General features: G+C 46.7%; 1 long non-coding RNA gene across 1 annotated transcript; it reads left to right on the forward strand.

Annotated features, from left to right (window-relative positions):
- The first annotated feature begins 2955 nt into the window (after positions 1 to 2955).
- On the forward strand, positions 2956 to 17634 carry LOC115472706. The gene is made up of 3 exons (XR_003942540.1): positions 2956 to 2968; positions 3729 to 3737; positions 17544 to 17634. It is a non-coding gene; the product is annotated as an uncharacterized LOC115472706 (long non-coding RNA).
- The last annotated feature ends 6885 nt before the right edge of the window (positions 17635 to 24519 follow it).

Below are 24519 nucleotides of genomic sequence, written 5' to 3' on the forward strand. Positions count from 1 at the left end.
AGGGCTTCTAAGGGTGAGGTAACAGAGATAGAAGTGGCTAATCGAGAGCGATGGGAGGGAAAAAAGAACTGCTACACCACCGCCTTTCCTGAGTGGGCGATTGAGAAACAGGAAAGAGAACTAAGAGGCGATGCTTGCTTAAGGTAGGTGATAACCAAGTTTCTGTTGGACATAAAATATCAAGGTTATGCTTCATTATCAAATCCCTTACTAAGAACTGTTTCCCCTTAAGAGAAGGGGCATTAATGAGACCGATATGTAACCGAGGTAAAGGTACTAGGGGAATTGGGATAATGGTACCAAGCAGAGATATCTTACCAAGAGGGGTTCAGGATGTATAGAGGGGAGTGGGTCTATGACCCTAGTGAGTAGATATGGAAGTCAAAGGGGCCATAGTAGTGGGGGCTAGCAGTATAAGTGTAACATAGTAACATAGTAGATGACGGCAGAAAAAGACCTGCACGGTCCATCCAGTCTGCCCAACAAGATAACTCATATTTGCTGCTTTTTGTGTATACCCTACTTTGATTTGTACCTGTGCTTTTCAGGGCACAGACCGTATAAGTCTGTCCAGCACTATCCCTGCCTCCCAACCACCAGCCCCGGCACAGACCGTATAAGTCTGCCCAGCACTAGTCCCGCCTCCCAACCACGAGCCCCAGCACAGACGGTATATGTCTGCCCAGCACTAGCCCCGCCTCCCATCCACCAGCTCTGCCACCCATTCTAGGCTAAGCTCCTGAGGATCCCTTCCTTCTGCACAGGATTCCTTTATGTTTATCCCATGCATGTTTGAATTCCGTTACCGTTTTCATTTCCACCACCTCCCGCGGGAGGGCATTCCAAGCATCCACTACTCTCTCCGTGAAAAAATACTTCCTGACATTTTTCTTGAGTCTGCCCCCCTTCAAGTGTGAGAGGAATGAAAATTAACAATAAAAGAGGTAAGTTAAGTCATTTTGAATATCGACTAGATAGAGAGTGTCCCAATTGCACTTGGCACCACTAGCCTGGATATGTCGCTGTATGAACACTAGAGCCCTGAGGGAGCATTAGAAGTGAATGTGAGAGATTGGGATCATTCTCTACTCCTCGTCCTCCGCCTTATATGTGAGGGTCATTCTGGTAATGGTAGGCACAAAACAGCCCTGTTTATTCTTCCCCCAAACACTGCCATATATTAAAAATTCATTCCGAACATTGCAGGTAGGATGATCACCCATAGATGCGGGAGGAATACCACCATGCAGCTTTTGTGAGCTTTTCATTGGTTTTCAACTGATCTACAAATTGAGTTCACGATATTGGCCTTGGCTTTGCCATATCAGCTTGGACCTTCTTTATCTTAAATGTAAGCTCAAAGACTATAGGCACAGGAGAGCCCTGTGTTCAGTGCAAAGGTGGTATATTCCTTTGCCCCCCTGCAAATTCCATCGATTGGCTCCTCCCTGAGAGAGGCTCTTTTCTATGGAATTCTCTACCCTCTGAGCAGAAAGTGAAGTCACACCAGAGGAACTCAATGCATGCTTAATAGTTGTGGGTCTTGGTTCATACTGTATGTTTCATTTTATTATTTATTTAGAGCATTTATATCCCACATTTTCCCACCCATGGGCAGGCTCAATGTGGCTTACATCAGTTTAAAAAGGCGTACATCAATCTAGTAACAAACAATCAGATACATTTAGGTTGAAGTAGTTGGTGAGTAATGACAGAGGGGAAGAAAAGAGAAAGGTGCAAAAGAGCACAATACGTCCGTATAACAGTAACAGTTCATAAGTACATACGTAAGTAATGCCATACTGGGAAAAGACCAAGGGTCCATCGAGCCCAGCATCCTGTCCACGACAGCGGCCAATCCAGGTCAAGGGCACCTGGCGAGATTCCCAAACGTACAAACATTCTATACATGTTATTCCTGGAATTTTGGATTTTTCCCCAAGTCCATTTAGGAGTCACTCATGCAATGCGGGACTTTAGCGTAAGCTTTTCTAAATAAGGTGGTCTTCAGTGATATTCTGAAAGTCGGTTGATCGTAAGTAGCTTTTACTGATTTTGGTAAACCATTCCACAGTCGAGCACTGATATAGGGAAAGGTAGATGCTTAAGTGGTTTTATACTTGAGGCCGGTACAAGTGGGGTAGTGGAGACTTAAATACGAATGAGAAGATTTGTAAGTTGATAAGATTATCCATATAAGCTGGAGCTTCGCCGTAGAGGATTTTATGCACCAGGGTGCAAATTTTAAAGGTTATACGATCCTTGACAGGTAGCCAGTGCAGTTATATAACTTTATCCATTGTTTATGTAGGTTACTTAGTGCATTGCCCAGTTAGCACATGGTAATGCACTGGCTAACACTTCCATGCCCGCTGTCTGCCCATGCCACACCCCTGCAGTAGCCTGCTTCCCTGTGTGGTAAATGTAGGGCACAGCCCTGCATTTAATGGGTAGCCTTTGCACTCACCACACAGAAACTCCATGTTATCTGCTTAACACGGCTTAGTAAAAGGGACCTTAAATAAATATTTATTTATTTATTTGCAACATTTGTATCCCACATTTTCCCACACACAAGCAGGCTCAATGTGGCTTACAAGTCAATAAGAAATAGGGTCAGGTATGGGAGGGGTACATGTGTAAAATAAGGTACAAAATAATAAGGAATAAAATGGTCCTTTGAGGCAATATAATGTAGAGTCTATTGAGTAGCATCAGTAGGGTTGGCCTTACAAACCAGATAGGTCTTTAAAGAGCGCCTAACAACTTGATGATCGTGCAGCGTTTTCACACAGTTCGGTAATGCATTCCACATCTGCGTTCCTAAGTAGGAGAAATTAGAAATATGAGCCAGAATCTGGTTTCTGAGGATGGTAAATCCAAAGAAAGAAAGGAATGTGAGTCGGCGTTGAGTACTGAGAATGATAAATCTGTGGAAAGAAAGAAAGAGAGAAAAAAAAAAACATGTGTCGGAGTTGAATGCTGAGGTTGGTCCCTTGTTGACCTTTTTGCAGAGATTATGAAACTTTAGTGACAAAATAGATTACAGAATCACCAAAGAAGGAAGATTAGACAAAACAAAACCCCCAAAGACTGAAAACGACTTGCAGGGCTTAGTTGTTTGATGAAAAGGGTTCTGAAGATATGTGCTATGGTCATAGGAGCCAACTTTTCAAAATTATTGGGGGTGCTAAGCCCAATGGAAATAACCCCTCCCTGGACACATACAAGGAACTTTCTCAATATTGGGGGTGCTCAAGCACCCACAGAGTCGGCTCCAATGGGAGGGGGGAGGGAGTCAGAGAGTGTCAGATTTTGAGATCCAGTATATATAGATTTCAATTAGAGCGATTAAAAAATCATAGTAAAATGATGAAGCATGAAAATAAATGAAAGCATTTAATGTCTACACACAGCACAGCCATTGTCAACAAATTCATGCAAAGCGGTGTGCAACAGCTGTAACTTGACATGACCAATGTACATTGTGTTAACGGCATGATAACAGTACAATGAACAAACCTACGATACAATCTGTGAAGTCAATGATGTGAAACTGTGTCAGAACCACACATATTAGGGAACAGCACAGTAGAACATTGATATAACAGAGATATGGTAACTGTCAGCAGAATACAAATTATAATAGGCATCATGAAAGAACATTAAAAAAACATAGAGATATGATGCTTAGAATGTCGGTACAATACAATGAAAATCTTAATAAGCAACTGGGGGTGGGGGGGAAGGCAAGTGCGTTTCACACATAGGTGGACAAGACGGGTAGGACCAAGGCATTGGGAGAAGTAAATGGTGGCTAAACTTGAGGCAAATCGCACGAGTTTTGATATTTTTGTTTTGTTTTAAAGACATAGATTTTCCCACCAATTTGCAGGCTCAATGTGGCTTACATTTGCCGTAATGGCGGTTGCCATTTCCGGGTAACAGAATTACAAATAGTATTGCGTTAAGGTGCATACATACATGGTAACAAACATGGAACATGGTGTATATATACATCATGTGTATACATACATGGTAAGGAAGAATAAATTATGGTATTGCGTGAAGGTTCCTAAGTAATAAATTGGATTGTAACATACATTCTCCGAGGACAAGCAGGCTGCTTGTTCTCACTGATGGGTGACGTCCACGGCAGTCCCTCCAATCGGAAACTTCTCTAGCAAAGTCCTTTGCTAGTCCTCGCGCGCACGCGCGCACTGCGCATGCGCGGCCGTCTTCCCGCCCGAAACCGGCTCGAGCCGGCCAGTCTTCTTTTGTCCGCACTCGGTACGGTCGTGTTTCGCCGTGTCGAGCCCCGGAAAGTCGACCTCGCGCGTCCAAATTTATTTTGACATGTTCTTTTTCTTCGGAAAAGTCTTTAAAAGTGTCGGGAAGTGCTCCGGAAACCCCCTCCCGGGTTTCGGGCCAACCCCTTCCCGTACTTCCAGCTTTTTGCCCCGAAAAGTTTTCTTTCGTCGTCGGGGTAGGCCTCTTTTCGGCCTCGGTCGAGATTTTCTCCCTAAAAAATTTTTGGTGCTCTTTTTCCGTCATTTCGGATTTTGATTTCGCTGGCGTGATTTTTCCGCCCATGACATCGAAGCCTTCCAGCGGCTTCAAGAAGTGCACCCAGTGCGCCCGGGTAATCTCGCTCACTGATAGACACTCGTCGTGTCTTCAGTGTCTGGGGGCCGAGCACCGCCCTCAGAACTGTAGTCTGTGTTCCCTGCTTCAAAGGCGGACTCAGGTAGCGAGATTAGCCCAGTGGAACGTGTTGTTCTCGGGCTCTTCGTCGGCATCGGCACCGGGATCTTCGAGTGCATCGACGTCGTCAGCGTCCAGACCATCTTCCTCGGCCGCCACTGCATCGAGTGCATCGAGGCATCGGGCCTCTGCATCGGCGCCAAGGTATCGGGCGACTGCATCGACGTCGGTGGTACCGGGACCTCGTCTGCTGATGTCGTCGGACGGTGGTGCATCGTCAGGAGTGCAGGTGAGGGCTGTCCATTCCCCTGCTGGTGGCGGTGAGCCTTCGGGTGGGTCTCCTCCTACCCTGAGGGCTCCTGCGGTACAGCCCCCCCGAGACCGACCCTCCTTCGGTCTCGGCCCCGAGGAAGCGACGGCTGGATTCTACGTCCTCCTCGTCGGTGCCGGGGAGCTCCGGCGACATGCTTCGGAAGAAGTCGAAGAAGCATCGACACCGGTCGCCTCCCCGCGTCAGCACCGAGAGCTCTGGGTCGCCGAGGGAGTCGGCACCCAGCAGGCATCGGCACCGAGAGGACCGCTCACCCTCTGTTCAGGAGGTGTCGATGCGCTCCACTCTGGACAGCCCGGAACAGCCTCCTCGCCCGGAACAGGTTCTGACGTCGACGCCTGCATCGACCTCTTTGCCTTTCTCTGCAGCCGCTCTGAACGAGAGCCTCCGGGCCGTTCTCCCAGAGATTCTGGGAGAGCTGTTGCGCCCTACCCCTCCGGTACCGGCGGTGCTTGCGCCTCCGGTACCGTCGAGCGTGGCGCCGGCTGGCCCATCGCCCGGGGTGAGGTCCCCGACGTCGGTACCGCGTGCGGTGCCGACTGCGGCCACCTCCCAGGAGGGCTCCCCGACTACATCGGCGGAGGGAGCTTCGCCGATGCGGGCGAGGGAGTCTACCTCTCGATGCCCCCATCGTGGACGTGGCTCCACGGAGTCGAGCCGGGCGAGGTTGCAGACACAGGTTCGTGAACTTGTGTCTGACACCGAGGGTGAGGCCTCGTGGGAGGAAGAGGAAGACCCCAGATATTTCTCGGACGAGGAGTCTGAGGGTCTTCCTTCTGATCCTACTCCCTCTCCTGAAAGGCAGCTTTCTCCTCCTGAGAGTCTGTCTTTCGCTTCCTTTGTCCGGGAGATGTCTACGGCCATCCCCTTCCCGGTGGTTGTGGAGGACGAGCCCAGGGCTGAAATGTTTGAGCTCCTGGACTATCCTTCTCCACCTAAGGAAGCGTCCACTGTTCCCTTGCACCATGTCCTAAAAAAGACATTGCTTGCGAACTGGACCAAGCCACTAAGTAACCCCCACATTCCCAAGAAGATCGAGTCCCAGTACCGGATCCATGGGGACCCAGAGCTGATGCGCACCCAGTTGCCTCATGACTCTGGAGTTGTGGATTTGGCCCTAAAGAAGGCTAAGAGTTCTAGGGAGCATGCTTCGGCGCCCCCGGGCAAAGACCCTAGAACCTTAGACTCCTTTGGGAGGAAGGCCTACCATTCTTCTATGCTCGTGGCCAAAATTCAGTCGTACCAGCTCTACACGAGCATACATATGCGGAACAATGTGCGGCAGTTGGCGGGCTTGGTTGATGCTCTTCCCCCTGAGCAGGCCAAGCCTTTTCAGGAGGTGGTCAGGCAGCTGAAGGCGTGCAGAAAATTCCTGGCCAGAGGGGTGTATGACACCTTTGATGTTGCGTCCAGGGCCGCTGCTCAAGGTGTGGTGATGCGCAGGCTCTCATGGCTGCGTGCCGCCGACCTGGAGAATAGACTCCAGCAGCGGATTGCGGACTCGCCTTGCCGTGCGGATAACATTTTTGGAGAGAAGGTCGAACAGGTGGTAGAGCATCTCCACCAGCGGGACACCGCATTCGACAAGTTCTCCCGCCGGCAGCCTTCAGCATCTACCTCTACAGGTAGAAGATTTTTTGGGGGAAGGAAGACTGTTCCCTATGCTTCTGGTAAGCGTAGGTACAATCCTCCTTCTTGACAGCCTGCGGCCCAGGCTAAGCCCCAGCGCGCTCGCTCTCGTCAGCAGCGTGCGCCTCAGCAAGGCCCCGCGGCTCCCCAGCAAAAGCAAGGGGCGAGCTTTTGACTGGCTCCAGCAGAGCATAGCCGACATCCAAGTGTCAGTGCCGGGCGACCTGCCAGTCGGGGGGAGGTTGAAAGCTTTTCACCAAAGGTGGCCTCTCATAACCTCCGACCAGTGGGTTCTTCAAATAATCCGGCAAGGATACACCCTCAATTTGGCCTCAAAACCTCCAAATTGTCCACCGGGAGCTCAGTCTTACAGCTTCCAGCACAAGCAGGTACTTGCAGAGGAACTCTCCGCCCTTCTCAGCGCCAATGCGGTCGAGCCCGTGCCATCCGGGCAAGAAGGGCTGGGATTCTATTCCAGGTACTTCCTTGTGGAAAAGAAAACAGGGGGGATGCGTCCCATCCTAGACCTAAGGGCCCTGAACAAATATCTCGTAAAAGAAAAGTTCAGGATGCTTTCCCTGGGCACCCTTCTCCCCATGATTCAGCAAAACGATTGGCTATGCTCTCTGGACTTGAAGGATGCCTATACACACATCCCGATACTGCCAGCTCACAGACAGTATCTGCGATTTCAGTTGGGCACACGCCACTTCCAGTACTGTGTGCTACCCTTTGGGCTCGCCTCTGCGCCCAGGGTGTTCACAAAGTGCCTAGCTGTGGTAGCAGCGGCACTTCGCAGGCTGGGGGTGCACGTGTTCCCATATCTCGACGATTGGCTGGTGAAGAACACATCCGAGGCAGGAGCCCTGCAGTCCATGCAGATGACTATTCGCCTCCTGGAGCTACTGGGGTTTGTGATAAATTATCCAAAGTCCCATCTTCTCCCAGTGCAGAAACTCGAATTCATAGGAGCTCTGCTGGATTCTCGGATGGCTCGCGCCTACCTCCCAGAGACGAGAGCCAACAACTTGTTGTCCCTCGTCTCGCGGGTGCGAGCGTCTCAGCAGATCACAGCTCGGCAGATGTTGAGATTGCTGGGCCACATGGCCTCCACAGTTCATGTGACTCCCATGGCCCGCCTTCACATGAGATCTGCTCAATGGACCCTAGCCTCCTAGTGGTATCAGGCTGCTGGGGGTCTAGAAGACGTGATCCACCTGTCCACGAGTTTTCTCGAATCCCTGTATTGGTGGACAATCTGGTCCAATTTGACTCTGGGACGTCCTTTCCAAATCCCTCAGCCACAAAAAGTGCTGACAACGGATGCGTCTCTCCTGGGGTGGGGAGCTCATGTGGATGGGCTTCACACCCAAGGAAGTTGGTCCCTCCAGGAACGCGATCTGCAGATCAATCTTCTGGAGTTGCGAGCGATCTGGAACGCTCTGAAGGCTTTCAGAGATCGGCTGTCCCACCAAATTATCCAAATTCAGACAGACAACCAGGTTGCCATGTATTACGTCAACAAGCAGGGGGGCACCGGATCTCGCCCCCTGTGTCAGGAAGCCGTCAGCATGTGGCTCTGGGCTCGCCGTCACGGCATGGTGCTCCAAGCCACATACCTGGCAGGCGTAAACAACAGTCTGGCCGACAGGTTGAGCAGGATTATGCAACCTCACGAGTGGTCGCTCAATTCTCGCGTGGTGCGACAGATCTTCCAGGTGTGGGGCACCCCCTTGGTGGATCTCTTCGCAACTCGAGTGAACCACAAAGTCCCTCAGTTCTGTTCCAGGCTTCAGGCCCACGGCAGACTGGCATCGGATGCCTTCCTCCTGCACTGGGGGGAGGGTCTGCTGTATGCTTATCCTCCCATACCTCTGGTGGGGAAGACTTTGTTGAAACTCAGGCAAGACCGAGGCACCATGATTCTGATTGCTCCCTTTTGGCCGCGTCAGATCTGGTTCCCTCTTCTTCTGGAGTTGTCCTCCGAAGAACCGTGGAGATTGGAGTGTTTTCCGACCCTCATCACTCAGGACGAAGGGGCACTTCTGCATCCCAACCTCCAGTCTCTGGCTCTCACGGCCTGGATGTTGAGGGCGTAGACTTTGCCTCTTTGGGTCTGTCAGAAGGTGTCTCCCGCGTCTTGCTTGCGTCCAGGAAAGATTCCACTAAGAGGAGTTATTTCTTTCAATGGAGGAGGTTTGCCGTCTGGTGTGACAGCAAGGCCCTAGATCCTCGTTCTTGTCCTACACAGACCCTGCTTGAATACCTTCTGCACTTGTCTGAGTCTGGTCTCAAGACCAACTCGGTAAGGGTTCACCTTAGTGCGATTAGTGCATACCATTACCGTGTGGAAGGTAAGCCGATCTCGGGACAGCCTTTAGTTGTTCGCTTCATGAGAGGCTTGCTTTTGTCAAAGCCCCCTGTCAAGCCTCCTACAGTGTCATGGGATCTCAATGTCGTTCTCACCCAGCTGATGAAACCTCCTTTTGAGCCACTGGACTCCTGCCATCTGAAGTACTTGACCTGGAAGGTCATTTTCTTGGTGGCAGTTACTTCAGCTCGTAGAGTCAGTGAGCTTCAGGCCCTGGTAGCCCAGGCCCCTTACACCAAATTTCATCATAACAGAGTAGTCCTCCGCACTCACCCTAAGTTCCTGCCAAAGGTTGTGTCGGAGTTCCATCTGAACCAGTCAATTGTCTTGCCAACATTCTTTCCCCGTCCTCATTCCTGCCCTGCTGAACGTCAGCTGCACACATTGGACTGCAAAAGAGCATTGGCCTTCTATCTGGAGCGGACACAGCCCCACAGACAGTCCGCCCAATTGTTTGTTTCTTTTGATCCCAATAGGAGGGGAGTGGCTGTAGGGAAACGCACCATTTCCAATTGGCTAGCAGATTGCATTTCCTTCACTTACGCCCAGGCGGGGCTGGCTCTTGAGGGTCATGTCACGGCTCATAATGTTAGAGCCATGGCTGCGTCGGTAGCCCACTTGAAGTCAGCCTCTATTGAAGAAATTTGCAAAGCTGCGACGTGGTCATCTGTCCACACATTCACATCTCATTACTGCCTGCAGCAGGATACCCGACGCGACAGTCGGTTCGGGCAGTCAGTTCTTCAGAACCTGTTTGGGCTTTAGGATCCAACTCCACCCCCCGAGGGCCCTGTTTGTTCTGTTCCAGGCTACACTCTCAGTTAGTTGGTAAATTTTTTTAGGTCAATCTCAGTTATGTCCTCGCCGTTGCGAGGCCCAATTGACCATGGTTGTTGTTTTGAGTGAGCCTGGGGGCTAGGGATACCCCATCAGTGAGAACAAGCAGCCTGCTTGTCCTCGGAGAAAGCGAATGCTACATACCTGTAGAAGGTATTCTCCGAGGACAGCAGGCTGATTGTTCTCACAAACCCGCCCGCCTCCCCTTTGGAGTTGTGTCTTCCGTTGAAGTGTATTGTCTTGCTACATACTGGACTGGCCGGCTCGAGCCGGTTTCGGGCGGGAAGACGGCCGCGCATGCGCAGTGCGCGCGGGCGCGCGAGGATTAGCAAAGGACTTTGCTAGAGAAGTTTCCGATTGGAGGGGCTGCCGTGGACGTCACCCATCAGTGAGAACAATCAGCCTGCTGTCCTCGGAGAATACCTTCTACAGGTATGTAGCATTCGCTTTAGGTCATCGTCTACAAAGCGTCCCTATTCAGCATAAGGTTTGAAGTGGTATTGCTTGATCATTAATTTCAAAGAGTTTAATCAGTAATGTCAGAAACTTCTTTTTCACGGAGAAGGGTGGTAGATGCCTGGAATGACCTCCCGAGGGGGGAGGTGGGAAAAAAAGGCGTGGGATGAACACAGGGGATCTCTAATTAGAAAACGAATGGTTAAAGGTTTGCATATGTGTTTGCATGTCAAGTGGTACTTAGAAGACAACTCTGGCTGTATCAACTTGGACCGGTGCTGGACTGGCTTGTAGGGTCTGAGTCCCGCATATAGCAATCCGGCTTAGGATGGGCTGGACAGAGCTTCGATGTGGAATATGAGGACAGTGTTGGCAGACTTTTACAGTCTTTGTCTCGCGAACAACAAGACGGATTTGGATAGGTGGAGTGGGCTTTGACGGCAACTCCAGTAGGAATATAAGGACAGAACCAGGGGGGCTTCTACAGTCTATGTCCCAGAAACAACAAAGAAAGACCTTGATCAAGTATATAATATCATGTTCACTGATGATTTAAATCTTGAATTGATAATGAATGTGACTGTTGGCCAGACTGGATGGACCGTTCAGGTTTTTATCTGTCATCACTTACTATGTTTCTGTCATCACTTACTATGTTACTATGTCCAAATCAGGAGTCTGAGATGCCCTGTCGCTATACCTATAAATGCACTGAGACGTTAAAAATATACCATGAAGCAAATCTAAGTGAAAGGTTTGGTTTGAAAGGACAGGAGCAGTATAGCAAGACAGGATTTTTTTTCTGTGTGTTGTGTGTGTGTGTGTGTTTTTGATTGTAACTGGACTTAGAACAATGTTCAGTGTTTAATTTCAAAAATGAAAATAAAGTTTAAAAAATGGTATGAAAATGGTATGATGTGTAACCCCCTTGTTGTTTGGGGTTACTGAGAGGATAGAGTCCTGGTAGAAGGTCACTGGGAGGAGTATCCTGGAGATCTCTAGGTGTGGAGTAAGGCCATCCATTGGGGACAGGTGAGAAAGAAAATGCCTCAAGATGGTGCAGCAAAGAGGATGAGTGAAATATTGGGAGGGGTTAGAGGGTGATAAAAAGATTACTATGTGCTTACACATGGTCTTTTGGTGGTCCAAGATTCCCCTGCCATTAGATCAGTACAGAGAGAAGGGGCAAGGGGGAGTCCCCTGGTTAAGAACTGGCAACCCGTGGGATGGAAGAAGGAGAGAAGTCATAGTCCAGATGGACAGTGAGCTCTGGAGAGTTGATCAAGAGGATCACTTCCAGGAGCTGGAGATCTACTTCATAGAAGAACCGGGACATCAGAGTCCGGAACCCGAGCACCAGAGGTGCAAAGCCCATGTGGGGTTGATTGCTGTTTGGAAGGGATGGACAAGGAGAGGCACGATATATATATTTCTGATCTACATTCCTGTAAATATTCTGCTGAAATCAAGTCAAGTTTATATTGGACTGTTATCTGTTTTCTTGGTTTGAACAAACTGAACTGGTTACAATAGTAACATAACATGGTCCATCCAGTCTGCCCAACATTCATTATTACATCCTAAACCTTGCAACACAACAAAACCAAAGCCTAAAATAGACATTGCATAACTCTTCCTTTCAACGAATCCCCAATGTGTCTATAACACGTGAACCACGACCACAATAACTCTTTGTATTTGTTTCTCTGCTGGAGATGGCGAAAGCCTCTCCGGTACTATGTAAGCCACATTCAGCCTGCAAATAGGTGGGAAAATGTGGGCTACAAATGTAACAAATAATTATTATTATCAGTTCAAGATTTAAATCAACAATTTGCAGAGGTTAATAAAAGTTCCAGTTCATTTTCATATAAACTGTTAGGCTGTGGAGTGATTTAATCCTGGAACGTGCCAAGGGCTCTCAGGGGCCATTCTAACTAATTGCCATCTTGCATCTCACAGGAGATTTGGAGCACAGACTGAGTTCCTGGGAGGAGAAGAGGGTCTTTGAACCCACTAACCACTTCTTTTCCCCAGGTGGAAGCACTGCGTCAACTGAGAAGTGAAAGGATCCAAGGGAGTCTGCCCGTCGAGCAGGCTCCCCGCCCGCTCAAACCCCGGATCTGAGGAAGCGCCGGGAAGGAGGTGTTTCATATGCTTAGTTTTTAAGTCCTTGATCTCTGGTCACATAGGGGCTCATGTTGGAAGTGCTTAGACTTATAAAGTTCCATAGGTTACTATTATGTAACTTTGTAAGTCTAAGTGCTTTGAAAATACGCCTCAAAGTGACATAGTAGATGACGGCGGATAAAGACCTGCATGGCCCATTTAGTCTGCCTGAGAAGATAAACTCATTACGTAAGGTATGCGATGATACATCATATGTATCTTGATTTGTCCTTGCCATTTTATTTATTTATTTATTTATTATCTCATTTATACCCCACATTTTCCCAACAGCGTCAGGCTCAATGTGGCTTACAGCGCACCGCAGAGGCAGACGCCAGTGCAGTAAAATTAAGATAATACAACAGAAAACCTACATAAGAAATAATGGGGAGGATGGGGAAGGGATGGAAGGAGCAGGGAAACCAGGGGAGAGGAGGGAAGGGTGGATGTGTCCAAAATTGTCACTAGATTGATGTGTATCAAGCAGAGGAGACACATGCTGAGTCCTTGGGATATGCTTGTCCAAATAGCATGGTCTTAAGAGATTTCCCGAAATTTAGATGGTTGTGGATGGTTTTTATAGTTTTTGGCAAAGAATTCCATAGTTGCGCACTGATGAAAGAGAAGGATGAAGCATATGTGGATTTGTACTTAAGTCCGGTGCAATTTGAAGGTTTAGGTATGAACGGGATAGTCTTAATGCATTCCTGGGCGGTAGGGTGATTGGATTAATCATGTAGCCAGGGACTTCACCATATAGAATTTTGTGAACTAGGGAGCAGATTTTAAAGGTGATTTAATCCTTGACAGGAAGCCAATGTAATTTCTCTTGGCGGGGCTTTGCAGTTTCACATTTGGATTTTCCATAAATTAATCTGGCTGCTGTGTTTTGGGCCATCTGCAGTTTCTTAATGAGTTGCTCTTTACATCCTGTGTATATTCCGTTACAATAATCCAGGTGACATAAAACGATGGACTGTATTAGGTGACGAAATACCTCTCTTGGGGAAAAAAGTTTTTATTCGTTTTAGTTTCCACAGCGAGTAGAACATCTTCCTTGTGGTGGAGTTTATTTGGCTTTCTAGGGAAAGGTTGTGGTCAAGGGTGACTCCCAATATTTTTAAGCGTTCTAAGATGGGAAGGTTAAGGGTGGGGGTGATTAAGGTTGAAGGTTTGTACTTGTTGTGTTGAGATGATAGAATAAGGCAGTGCGTTTTGTCAGCATTCAGTTTTAGTTGGAAAGAAGTTGCCCAAAAGTACCATTGTATTTAGACAGTGATCGATTTCATTAGAGATCTCGGTCAAATCATTTTCAGGGCATAAACTGTAGAAGTCTGCCTGGCAGTGTCCTTGTTCAAAAACGTTTGAAGTTATTATTGAAGTCCTTGATAAGCTCCATTCCAGCCCATCCAAATCTATCCAGCCATGATCGGGGGCACAGACTGTAGAAGTCCACCCATTACTGGCTTTGCTTCCCAATTACCAGTGTTGCCACCTAGTCTCTGCTAAGCTTCTTTGGATTGATTCCTTCTAAACAGGATTATTATGTGTTTATCTCACACATTTTTGAATTCTGTTACAGTTTTCATCTCCACCACCTGCCACGGGAGGGCATTCCAAGTATCCACCACCCTCTCGGTGAAAAAATACTTGCTGACATTATTCCTGAGTTGACCTCCCTTCAATTCATATCCTGTAGTTCTACCACCTTTCCGTTTCTGGAAAAGGTTTGTTTGTGGATTAATACCTTTCAAGTGTTTGAACGTCTGGTTCCCCTTTCCTCCAGGGTATACATGTTCAGGTCAGCAAGTCTCTCCTCATTCATCTTGCTATGCAAACTGCATACCATTCTCCTAGCTTTTCTTTGCACTGCTTCCATTTTTTTTTTACATCCTTAGCAAGGTACGGCCTCCAAAACTGAACACAATACTCCAAGTGGGGCATCAGCACCTCCTTTCTTCTGCTGGTTCTGCCCCTCTCTATGCAGCCTAGCATCCTTCTGGCCACGGCCCGTGGCCTTGTCCCATTGTTTCATCACCTTGAGATTTTCAGACAACTGTCATCCCAAGCCAAGGCAAATAATTTTGATTGATAAGAAACAGGTAAATCTTGTCTGTGCTTGACATTTGCAAGGTGTGCTTGATCCCTAGTGAACGGAAGTGGAACCTATCTAAAGAGAAACACAAGGCTACAATTACATTTAGGTGCTTTTCCTATTTTTTTGTGACATTTTTTCAGATGCTGCAAAGAAACATGCAGTAATCTTTCCTTTTTGCCCGAAGTTAAAAGTCATAAAAATAAACTGCCATGAAAAGACTATAGTAAATATTTCACATTTTTTTTTAATGATTTGAAAACATAGATTTTCTTTTTTAAAACAATTCTAATCACAGGGATGGACCCTTTACATTTTTAAAACTTTTTTTTTTTTTTTTACTAAGGAAACCTTGTCGTCAGCAGCCCCCAGCAGAGGTCCCTTGGCACACACGGGATTTCAGAAAAGAGACACATCAGAATTGAGACACACAAACAGGAAGGGTCTGTTCTCTGAATCATAGGAGCCAACGTTTCAAAATTATTGGGGGTGCTAAGCCCAGTGGAAATAACCCCTCCCTGGACACATTCAATGAATATTCTCTATATTGGGGGTGCTCAAGCACCCACAGAGTCGGCTCCTGTGCTCCGAATGGATGTGTAATATGCCCTGCTCCATCCATTTTACAATTGTCAACATCTAGATATCAACAGGGTTAATAAAGCAACATATATACATGTATGTTGCTATTTAGAACATGCATGTGCATGTTAGCCATTTTAGAAATATTAACATCTTTGTTTCCCCGAGCTGTTACACAGCCCTATATTATTTGCCAATATTGGGACAAAAAAACACTGGGGAATTTAGGGAGTGACCTCCCTTAATCCCTCCAGTATATATAATGTAGATGTCCCTGGGATAAACCCCCATGTTGATCTGGGGGAACATAAACATGTATTTCCCCCACTGACACAGAGAATGCATGAGTCTAACATGCCAGACCACACCCCCTTATAATATACAAGTATCCACATTTTAGAAGTGTGTATTCAAGCTTTCTAGAATCTGGATTTAGACGTTTATGCAATATGCACATCTAATTGATTGCCCATCCAAAATCTGACTAAGGGCTTTTGAAATAACCAGCCAGACAGAGACCCCCAAAGCCCTGGCCTGTTTCTATAATATCTTACATGGAAGTCTGTGCTACCAACATCTCCTTGACACTTTTCTGCCTTGAGCTGTCAAGCCAGTGAGGGCACCAACCTTTCTCTGTCTTATAGAAGTGGAATATTTTCTCCAGGATAGCTGATACCAGTGTTCAGGAGGCGTGCCACAGACAACAGAGGTAAAGAACCTATTTTGGGTGTGTCATTCTCAGATAATAGTCAGGCACTCAGTGCTGGGGTGAATTATTCAAGAAGTGCTAGCTGCCTGGAAGACCCTGCAAGCCTCAGGACATCATATGACGCTAACTGCTAAGGATGAAGCTCTGTGTCAGGGTGCGAGCCCAAAAGCTGAAATTGGGAGCTCTACTGGTTTTCTGCATGCTGGTTCTGTTGCTTGTTAGGTACAATGGGCAGATACTGGAAAGAGCATTCCGCAGGTAAGCTTCTTCCAGGACTAGAGAAACGGTTTATCTGCATGCCAGGCACAAAAAGGCAAGAAAGAGAGATAACTAGGAATAGATAAAGAATGCCTGAATGTGTGAAAGGACCCTCACACCCAGGGATCATCTGTATACTGTAGGGTTGGTTATTATCTGTAATTGTTTGGCACTGATTGATTTCATGCACAGAAAAACCAACTTCTCTTTATTAACAGCAAAACCGGGAAAGGCCATAGGGAAGAAAATTTTAAAAAGCAGAACAAGAAAAGTGTTTGCATTAAAAAAAAAAAATTGATTTTCAACCCTGAGAAGAAAGCAGATGGGGTGGGGGCTGTCGGTTCCTATCCAGAAGAGCTTACAATCTAAGAGAAAAAAAGTAGTGACAGATAAGAAACGAGTGACAAGATAGTGTGCAAGCTTGGAAGGAAAGTCTGAGGCACTAGTGGAAAGTGGACTGAGCTAAGTTTAGGGGAGAGAGGAAGGAAGGGCTGGAATATCACAAACCTTTGCTCACTCCTTGAAGCCCTTTTTGATCTCATAGAATTCTTTTCTTCTGGTGCAAACTGCTTAGAATTGACACTGTAGGCAATGCAGCGTAACAGGTTTCCTTCTGCTGTTGAGGAGTGTGGTAGCCGTGTTAGTCCACTCTTAAGGTTATCAATAGAAATCAAACAAAATAAAACATGGAAAAGAAAATAAGATGATACCTTTTTTTATTGGACATAACTTAATACATTTCTTGATTAGCTTTCGAAGGTCGCCCTTCTTCCTCAGATCGGAAATAAGCAAATGTGCTAGCTGACAGTGTATATAAGTGAAAACATTCAAGCATTACTATGACAGTCTGACAGGGTGGGAGGATGGGGGTGGGTACAAGAACGTAAGACCTTTGAAGTCAGAATGATTGAATATTTTAACACCCAACAGAAAGGACTTAACAAGGATCTGGGGTTCCTAGCCCATTATAAACCATAAAGCTGTATGTCTCTGTTGATCACCCCACCCCTCACCTATCCACACCCATCCTGTTAGAATATCAATGATATGCTTTGATGTCCCCATGCATACCTCCTACCCACCCCCATCCTCCCACCCTGTCAGACTGTCATAGTAATGCTTGAATGTTTTCACTTATATACACTGTCAGCTAGCACATTTGCTTATTTCCGATCTGAGGAAGAAGGGCAACCTTCGAAAGCTAATCAAGAAATGTATTAAGTTATGTCTAATAAAAAAGGTATCATCTTATTTTCTTTTCCATGTTTTATTTTGTTTGATTTCTATTGATAATCTTCTGCTGTTGAAAACCTGAGGTCATGATCAGAGGCTGGGGTGACGTGAACTCGGGTGCAAGGGACAATGACAGAGGCATCTTATACACTAATCAGGGTATTGTGAGCCCGATGCACTAAATCTAACGAGCCACCAACGTGGTATTTAAACCTGTTCTAGCCGGTTTAGTGAGCAAGTAGTAAAACATGACATGCACAAAAGGGTCCTCGGAGCCATTTTCCTGACACGGTAGCAGCTAACGAAAATGGAATGCAAATGATCGAAAAGCTATTATAATGAGCTAATTAGTATTTTAATGTGCATGCAAGGCGATGCAAAGCCGTTTTCCGACCTCATGCAGTCCCTACCTTTACCGTGGAAAACCTAACGGGGAGGCCTGCACCTCTCGTTAATGCCTGTTTTGGGGCTGCCGTGAGCTGTTGCTGGTGCAAGGAAGTTGTTGATCTGCCAGTTCTTGCTCCTCCCGATGGCCATCGTCTACCAGATTATACTTTGGTTTTGCTGGGCTTGAGAGTGGCCCGGAAGCTCCTGCTTTTTCAGCAGTCACACAGAAAAATGCATAATTGCGCAGCAGAGGGAGAGAGAGCGGGACCTTGGAAAGAGAGAGAACTTTCCCCCTTGTACGCAGAGGTAGAGAGAGAGAGAGCAAAGATCCGAGGGAGACCCAGGTCTCTCTCAGGCAATCACAGCGCATTTAGCTGACTCCAGTGGCCATCATTCTTAGTAGACTGGCCACACAGACATCCCAGCAGAGCAGTGGGGCAGCCTAGGAGGCCACTGCAGTGGACTTCACATAAAAGGTCGCAGGTACACATCTCACCGTAGCCCCCAGGAACAGAGAAAAACCTATTATACCTCACTGTACACATGTACAATAGCCCTCAAGCTTGCAGACATTAACTATATTCTATTTATTTATTTGGATTTATTAAGCGCCTCTATGAAGAGATTCACCCAAGCAGGTGTTCAGTAGGTACAGTTTAACATCAAACTTACAATTTTGTTAACAGCATAACAATAGTAAAATGTACATCAATACAATGATAGAGGAAAACTTGAAAATGGCAAATTGAAACCTAATAAGACTAAAACAGGATCAAAAATATATATGTTTAACAGCACTGAAATTCAAGTAACATAGATATAATACAATGTAAGCATAATAGCGATGGAATGTATAAAAAGTACGCAATTAGAATATTCAGATACCATAGATATGATACTAATGTTTACCATATAGCTGAGGTGCCAAATGCAGATATATAGATGGGAACAGGATACATGGTAGAGTCAGTTGGGATAAATACATGTATGGTATATAGGTACAATAGGTATGTAGTGGCTTTTGGAGGGCTCACATGTTCCACCACAAGTTGTACGAGTTAGAGTGGGATATGGGCCTGGATCCCTTCTCTACAGTTACTACTACTATTTAGCATTTCTATAGCGCTACAAGGCGTACGCAGCGCTGCACAAGCATAGAAGAAAGACAGTCCCTGCTCAAAGAGCTTACAATCTAATAGACAAAAAATAAAGTAAGCAAATCAAGTCAATTATTGTGTACAGGAAGGATGAGGGTAGGTGGAGGCAGGTGGTTACAAGTGGTTACGAGTCAAAAGCAATGTTAAGGAGGTGGGCTTTCAGTCTAGATTTAAAGGTGGCCAAGGATGGGGCAAGACGTAGGGGCTCAGGAAGTTTATTCCAGGCGTAGGGTGCAGCGAGACAGAAGGCGTGAAGTCTGGAGTTGGCAGTAGTGGAGAAGGGAACAGATAAGAAAGAGAAACCATGAATACAGAAGTCAAGAAAACATGGCTAGCCACAGAGGCTCCCCTAGATACAAATTTAAGGTAAGCCCAAGTAGCTAGAGGGTCGCAAGGAATTAATCCAATGGACGTGAGGAGCTTTGCAGTTTTCATCTACAGTTTCCCCACCACGAACTCAATGCTGCAGAACACACAGCTATCCTAAAACAAAGCCTCTTACCTACTGCTCAATATTCACTGCACCAACCACTAGGCTTCTCCAGGGACCTGCTTGCTGCTCTAACAAGAATGGCCATCATATCTGAAGCTGTCCTAGAGCCTGGGATGGGAGGGGGTCTATGACTACTGAGGGAATAAGGGGGTGTTATGCCTTAATCCAATGATGGCGAACCTTTCAGAGACCCAGTGCCCAAACAGCAACCCAAAATCTAATTATTTATCGCAAAGTGTCATTCCCCCTCCCCCTCTCATCCCCCTCCCTCTCCCCCCGAGTTCCAGGGTCCCCCTCCCTCCCAGTTCAACAGGATCCCCCCTCCGAATTCCACAGGGTCCCCCCCCACAGGGCCAGGGTCCCCCCTCCCCTCTCCCTCCCAGTTCCAGGGCCAGGGTTCCCCCTCCCCTCCCCTCTCCCTCCCTCAGGGTTGTCGTGGGAGGAACCAGAATGCTGCTCATTCAATGACTCTCTCCTATCAGCATTTTCCTACTACTGTGGTAGCCAATCTTTGTGCCCCACAAACGGAACGGTGTTTTATTTAATCCTGCAGTGCTGTCATAGTGAAAACACACCAGCAACCCTACATGGAGGCTGGTCTGAGAAGGAAAACCAATGGCGTCAAAGACAAAAGCTTTTCCAGAGCAGCCCACCCTCCCTCCATCTGAGTACCAGGGCCCCACTCCGAAATTTAAAAGTCATACCTGGTCGGGGTTAAGGTGGCGTTGGCGGCAGCAGCAGCAGCAGCAGTAGTGAAAAGCGTGCTGACTCGGCGTGCCTTCAGCCTTCCCTTCTGTCTCTCAAGCTCTGTGGTCCTGCCCTTGCGGAAACAGGAAATGAGGGTGGGACCAGAGCTTGAGAGACAGAAGGGAAGGCTTTTCACTACTGCTGCTGGCGCCGACGCCGCCTTAACCCTGACCAGGTATGACTTTTATTCGGAGGTGGGCCCTGGTGCTCGGAGGGCGGGGGGGGGGGGGGGCTGGAACTGGCTTAGGCGACGGCACGCGTGCCAACAGAGAGGGCTCTGCGTGCCCTCTCTGGCACGCGTGCCATAGGTTCGCCATCAGTGCCTTAATCCCTACAGTGGTCATTTAGGGTCACTTTTTGGTCCTATTTGTGATTGAAACAGATGTAGCCAAAAATGTCTTAATTATGGCCCTAGATTTTTTTTTCCATCATGTTTCATTATTTATTTATTCGTTCTTGTATCCCACTATTATCAAAAAACAGGTTTTGGTTGAAAGTGGCTTACAGTTAACAGGCAGAATCAAAGTGAATTACATTGGAGGAAAACATCTGTTTTTTGGTGCCGCCCAAAACACCCTCCCTCCCACCCCCCAACACGTCCCCTTGAAATTTAGACAAAGTGTGGAGAGAAATGTCTAAAATTGGAGTATCAAACATTGTACCTTGGACATTCTTGAGAGAAAAAAATGTCCATTTACCACCTTATGACATTTTTTGGACTTTTCTTTTTTTGAAAATGAGCCCCTAAATGAATTCTTTGCTTTGGTCTTTGCTGAGGAAGATGTGAGGAAGAAACCCATGCCAGAAATGGTATTTAATAGTGATGAGTTGGAAGAACTGAAACAAATCTCTGTAAACCTGGAAGATGTAACTGGGCAATTTGACAAATTAAAGAGTAGCAAATTGCCTGGACCAGATGGCATTCGTCCCAGAGTACTGACAGAGCTAAAAAAATAAACTTGTGCAACTATTATTAGTAATATATATAATTTATCTTTAAAAACAAGTGTGGTTTACTACGCTTCCTTTTCTGATGTTATAATGCTCACTAATTTTTCAGCTCTCACAGTTTATTGCTAATGGGGGAAGGGAGGGAGTTGTTTCCTCTTCTTTGGTTAATTATGCTTTGATGATCCTTTGCATTTGTACTTTGTTTTAGAAATTTAATAAAGATGATTAAAAAAACAATAAAGTGTGGTTCAGGAGGGTTGGAAGGTGGCCAGTGTAACACCATTTTTTTTAAAAAAGGGTTCCTAATGTAAGCAAGTGCAAAGTGAGGCACGTAGGGAAGAAGAACCCAAACTATAGGTACGTGATGCAATGTTCTGCATTAGGAAACCCTCTGCTCTGTGTGCAGTGAAGGCTAAGAAAGCAAATAGAATGTTAGGAATTAAGAAGGGGATGGAGAGCAAAACTGAGGATATTATAATGCCTTTGTATCATTCCATGGTGCAACTGCACCTTGAATATTGAGTGCAATTTTGGTCACCACATCTCAAAAAAGATATAGCGGAATTAGAAATGGTACAGAGAGAAGGGTGACAAAATGATTTAAAAAAAATAGGATGACTTCCCTATGAGGAAAAGCTAAAAAAGCTAGGGCTCTTCAGCTTGGAAAAGAGATGGGTGAGGAGAGATATGAAAGAGGTGATGGTGCTGGGCAGACTTATACGGTCTGTGCCAGAGCCGATGGTGGGAGGCGGGACTGGTAGTTTGGAGGCGGGGATAGTGCTGGGCAGACTTATACGGTCTGTGCCAGAACCGGTGGTGGGAGGCGGGGCTGGTGGTTGGGAGGCGGGGATAGTGCTGGGCAGACTTATACGGTCTGTGCCAGAGCCGGTGGTGGGAGGCGGGGCTGGTGGTTGGGAGGTGGGGATAGTGCTGGGCAGACTTATACGGTCTGTGCCAGAGCCAATGGTGGGAGGCGGGACTGGTAGTTTGGAGGCGGGGATAGTGCTGGGCAGACTTATACGGTCTGTGCCAGAACCGGTGGTGGGAGGCGGGGCTGGTGGTTGGGAGGCGGGGATAGTGCTGGGCAGACTTATACGGTCTGTGCCCGGAAAAAGACAGGTACAAATCAAGGTAAGGTATACACAAAAAGTAGCACATGTGAGTTTATCTTGTTGGGCAGACTGGATGGACCGCGCAGGTCTTTTTCTGCCGTCATCTACTATGTTACTATCCTGCTTATAATCGAAAGAGAAAAACGCCTATATTGTGACCCAAATCGGGAGATAGACGTTTATCTCCCAAAAACGAATAAAGCGGTATAATCAAAAGCCGAATTTGGACGTTTTCAACTGCACTCCATCGCGGATGCGGACAACGTTGATGGGGGCGTGTCGAAGGCGTGGTGAAGGCGGAACTGGGACATGGTTATCTGCCGATCAGAGATGGGCGCCTTTCGCCGATAATGGAAAAAAAATATGCGTTTTTAGCGAGAATTTAGGGCACTTTTCCTGGACCCTGTTTTTCCACGAATAAGGCCCCAAAAAGTGCCCTAAATGACCAGATGACCACTGGAGGGAATCGGGGATGACCTCCCCTGACTCCCCCAGTGGTCATGAACCCCCTCCCACCACAAAACATGCCGTTTCACAACTTTTTATTTTCACCCTCAAATGTCATACCCACCTCCCTGGCAGCAGTATGCAGGTCACTGGAGCAGTGGACTTCAGGCAGGTGGACCCAGGCTCATCCTCCCCCCCCCCCCCCACCTGTTACACTTGTGCTGGTAAATGGGAGCCCTCCAAACCGCCCCCCAAACCCACTGTATCCACGTGTAGGTGCCCCCCTTCACCCCTTAGGGCTATAGTAATGGTGTAGACTTGTGGGCAGTGGGTTTTGAGGGGGATTTTGGGGGCTCAACACCCAAGGGAAGGGTGCTATGCACCTGGGAGCTGTTTTACCTTTTTTTTTTTTTGTAAAAGTGCCCCCTAGGGTGCCCGGTTGGTGTCCTGGCATGTGAGGTGGACCGGTGCAGTACGAATCCTGGCCCCTCCCACGAATAAATGTCTTGGAGTTATTCGTTTTTGAGCTGGGCGTTTTCGGTTTCCATTATCGCTGAAAAACAAAAACGCCCAGCTCAAAAAAAGATAAACGTCCATGTTTTTTCGAAAATACGATTTGGTCCGCCCCTTCACGGACCCGTTCTCGGAGATAAACGCCCATGGAGATAGGCGTTTCTGTTCGATTATGCCCCTCCACGTCTATAAAATATGAGTGGAGTGGAATGGCTATACACGACTTGCTTACTCTTTCCAAATATAGGGGGGCACACAACGAAGCTACTAAGTAATAAATTTAAAACAAATTGGAGAAAATATTCCTTCACTCAATGTGTAATTAAACTCTGGAATTCATAGCCAGAGAATGTGGTAAAAGCAGTTAGCTTAGAAGGGGTTAAAAAAAAAGGTTTGAACAAGTTCCTATAAGAAAAGTCCATAAGCCATTATTAAGATGGGAAAATCCACTGCTTATTTCTAGGATACTTGTCAAAAATAATTTTGGTTAATATAACCTCCTTCAAATAACTAAATCAATATCAAAATATGAAAAGGAAGGTATCTCACAATACTGTAGTAGCTTAAAGGAGGTGGGGTCTCATATCATTAGACACTGCTACTATTCACATCACTCCCCTGGTGAATCCATATGTGCGTGTCAAGATATTATCATTGACTCTATCCTCCACCTACCTAAATCTACAACTTAGTGTTTTCTTTACCACTTAGTGCACATCTGCTGAGAGTTAAGATAAGACACCGAATAGTCCAATGGTGTGAAAGTCCCCCTTTTGAAGAAGCGTTGCGAAACAGGCACCTGTTGGGACAGATAGGCACACCTGTGAAATCACGCACCAGTTTGTTAAGTGTTTTACATGTTGACACAGTATAAAAGAAAACACTAAGTTGTAGATTTAGGTAGGTGGAGGATAGAGTCAATGATTATATCTTGACACACACATATGGATTCACCACGGGAGTGATGTGAATAGTAGCAGTGTCTAATGATATGAGACTCCACCTCCTTTAAGCTACTACAGTATTGTGAGATACCTTCCTTTTCATATTTTGATATTTCTAGGATAAGCACCATAGAATCTGTTTTGGAATCTTGCCAGGTACTTGTGACCTGGATTGGCCACTGTTGGACGCATGATACTGGGCTTCATGGACCTTCAGTCTGTCCCAGTATGGCAATGCTCATGCTCTTGTGAGTCACCACAGAGGACAAAAGAGAACTTTGTCACATTCTTAAAGCTGGTGGTGGGGGAAAGTATTGAAAAGCCTCAAACATCAATAGATTGATTAATCCATAGAGTGGCAAAGCAGCCTTTAGTATTTTTGCTTCTCCAGACT

Source organism: Microcaecilia unicolor, chromosome 6 (genome assembly GCF_901765095.1).
Source record: "Microcaecilia unicolor chromosome 6, aMicUni1.1, whole genome shotgun sequence".
NCBI lineage: Eukaryota > Metazoa > Chordata > Amphibia > Gymnophiona > Siphonopidae > Microcaecilia > Microcaecilia unicolor.